The sequence below is a fragment of the Capsicum annuum genome, chromosome 5 (assembly GCF_002878395.1).
Source record: "Capsicum annuum cultivar UCD-10X-F1 chromosome 5, UCD10Xv1.1, whole genome shotgun sequence".
Classification (NCBI taxonomy): domain Eukaryota; kingdom Viridiplantae; phylum Streptophyta; class Magnoliopsida; order Solanales; family Solanaceae; genus Capsicum; species Capsicum annuum.
In genome coordinates, this window is record NC_061115.1 from 209,446,359 (window position 1) to 209,450,025 (window position 3,667).

Genomic DNA, 3,667 nt, shown 5'->3' on the forward strand with positions numbered 1-3,667 from the left:
CTTCTTGCAAAATAATGGAGAAGAAGAATGGAAAGGGGGAGGGGGGCAGTGGGTGAACTAGTGTGATTTTTTTCTTTTTTGTTTTTAAATTCATCTTTATGGAGAAAAGAATGAAAGGGGTGGTGTGGAGGACGGGGTTTGAAGGGGATTGGTGGGTTTGGGGGGGGGGGGGTTTGAAGGAACATTTTTTTTAAATTATAATTAATTTTTAATAATTATTACACCCACAATATCACGTGTCAACTTTTAATTAGCCTTTTTTGCCACATCATCCTGTGTGTATTACACACACTTGAAATTTTAGCTGATTGGGCAAATATATATATATATATATATATATATATATATATGATATTTAGTAATTCATATTCACAATTAAAATTTAACAACAAATTCGAATACGCCGCAAGCTGTTTATGAATTGTTATGTTTTATAGACTATTTTGGTGACTTTGGACTGTTTTATGGACTATTTATGAAGAAAGTATGTTGTTTCATGGATTATTTTTATGAGTTTTATGTTGTTTTGTAGATTATTTATGCAAGGTTATATTATATGTAATGATTAATGACGTTATGTATTATGTTAAGCTTATGATTATTTTATTTCGTTTCATCCATGTTGAGTTATTTATATTTGGGAATGAAAAACAGGTTTGAAAAAAATATTTTTTATAAAAACTCCATCAATTTTAAATGCTCAGTTAAGAAAAAGAGAGGCTAACTACTTTAATATTTCAAACCAAAATAAAAATCCGAAATAATCGAATCGAATTTGTAAAAATCGAACTAAACCGAATTTATTTTGGTTTGGCTACGGATGTCATTTTTGTCAATCCGAAAACCGATAAACCAAACCGATATTAAACAATCAGACCGAACTGACCGAACGCCCACCCCCTAGGTTTAGGGGTTTGATAGGTACAAGTCTTAGTTTAGAGCCTAAGTAAATTTTTGGGAAAAGTTTGAGGTCCTATCGATGGGTTTGACCCAACATAAAATTGACATTGTATAAAAATGTCACTTAAAATTGTCAAACTAATCTCAAACTCAAGTTTTTATAGAGCATTTGTCCAAGACTTCAAATGGAGGGCAAAATTTTCACATTTCGAATAGTTAAAAGGTAAAATAAGACCAGTTTCCTTGTTTGATGCAGCCTGAGTAAGGTTACTCTTGAGCTGTTCTACTAGTTGGAGGACATATTTGAGTCAAAAACATTAACGACGATGATATTTTTGAGCTAAAACGTAACAAAGGGTAAAACTAACTCATTTTAAATATTTCAAGGACATATTTGACCCTTTTATTTAAAACTAACTCATTATCTGGACTATCTTTCAGATTATGGGCATGTCATGTGAAATGTAACAGACTACAGTGATTTGCCTGGAGATTAGGACCTAAGATCTCCCTTCACGTCCATTCTCCAGTTGGGCCTAGGTGTGAAGGGGGTGTTAGAGTCCCACATCAATTAGAAAATGGACTGGTAGTCTACTTATATGAACACCAGCTAACTTTGAGTTAAACCAAATATGTACACCTCCAATCTTGCCATTTAGTTCAAACATTGCATCTCTTACAACAACAAAAAATCAAGTCTAGGAAGTATAAGATAATTTCCATTACCTTTTTTAGTTTGAACTAACTAAAATTATGTAATGAAGTATAATAACTAGAACAAATGCTTTAGTACAAAATCGAATTAGAACAAATATATTATCAGAGATAGTCATCTTATTATAATAGGTAACGTTCAATGACCATATATAAATCTTGACCCTTTTGCCGGTTTCCGACAAGAAAAACAAAGAATTTTGCTTTGGCTGGATATTCAAACGAGTTGATGTATTGTGCACTAACAATGTAAGGAATCCAAAATAGTCTAGTCTAGTCGACATAGTTGTTTTGTGAACAAAAGATTCGTCCTGAAAGGATGGTCCAACAACAACAACTTCATACTAAGAGAAATCTCACAATTGGGTCCGGGAGGGTAGAGTGTACGCTGACCTTAACCCTACCTTGTGGCGGTATAAAGACTGGGTCCGAAAGACTCCCATCTCAGGTAACACGTATAAATGAACATACAAAAGAAAGGAAGACAAAACAAATACTGGAGAAAGCAATACAAAGCATTCAGGAAAAAAGAACAGCAACCACAATAAAATAATGTGATAACCAAAGTATAAGAAACAAATCGCTCGATGGTCAAAAATCCAATTCGATCATGCATCAATTGCTATTTTAAAAATAAGAATCTTAAATTTTATTTAATTCCTCAGATCCAAGTATACGCCACAGCTAAAGGCATCTTAGATATGTAGCTCTTAACGTATATACAGTAATTTTTCTCTTGCAAAATCAAACATTTATCCTTTGTTATCGTTCAAAAGCTCATGGTAGATGGCTTTAAGCCTTTCAATAGAATCATTTAGATGAGTAGCACTAACTTGAGCTTTGTTTCCGAAATTGAAGTGACTATCTCGTACATGTGAAGTGATAATGTTGGGGACAAACTCATAACTTTAAAAAGCCAGAATTGTACTTGGGAACAACTTAAAGATAAACATATTCCATTTCAAATACTTGAGATAAAAGCGACTTAATGATTGTTATTCATTATTACAACAACCAGCTCGAGAAGGGCAAATCAAATGAGCTCACTGCAAAGAGGATTATACATGTTGAAGTAATCCGAAATATATATATAAACTGAAACGGAACTTAATGTAGGAATGAAGTTACTTTAATGTACTAAAAATGATTTTCCTGGAGATAAGGAAGGACCTAAGATGACTCCCTTCCGGTCCATGCTCCAATTTGGCCGGGGTTTGAAGGGGGTGCTAGAGTTGGATCGAGTCTCACATTAGTTGGGGAATGGACTATTGGTCTGCTTATATGGATTTGGGCAATCCTCCACTCACGAGTGAACTTTTGAAGTTGAGTTGAGCCCAAAAATCATATCTTTACACCTCTGACTTTTTGTTCAAACATTGCATCTCTTACAACAACAAAAGATTAAGTCTAGTAAGTGTCCAAAAGATAATGAAAAAATATCTTACAAGAAGCACTGCCTCTAAAAATAAGATCTGCAATACGTAAATTCGAATTTAGTTGAGCTTCGATGAGGATATTGGACACCCTGGTTTGAGCCTATAATAACAGAAAAATTCCTATTGAAAACATCCCCATAAAAATAAGTTTTGCAATGAGAGAATTCGAAACTAAACAAATTTTGATATGGATACCAAACAGTTTGAGAAACCAAAAAAAACAAAAACAAAATTGAATTACAGATTAGTTGCTTTTTAGTGTTTGTAAAGGACCCCCACCCATTTAAAAGACACTTCCTCCATTCACTTTTCAATGAGACATTCATTAAGAAAATCATTATTGACATGACTATTTTACTATCCACCCCTATTAATTGATGTTCAGGGTTATATTTTGACAATGGTTTGGAGAATAAACAATTAATGCTAAGTGTAAAACATGAGAAAATAAAAATTCATGTTAAAAATAAGTGACATGTAAAAGTGAAGGGGAGTATAAATTGTAAGTTTTAACACAAAAAATTTAGATTCTCCGATCGACTCAAATAAATAGTGTCTTGTATAATCTGCCCCTGACCTACTTATGAGAGTATACTAGTAGGTATGTTGCTAGTGAG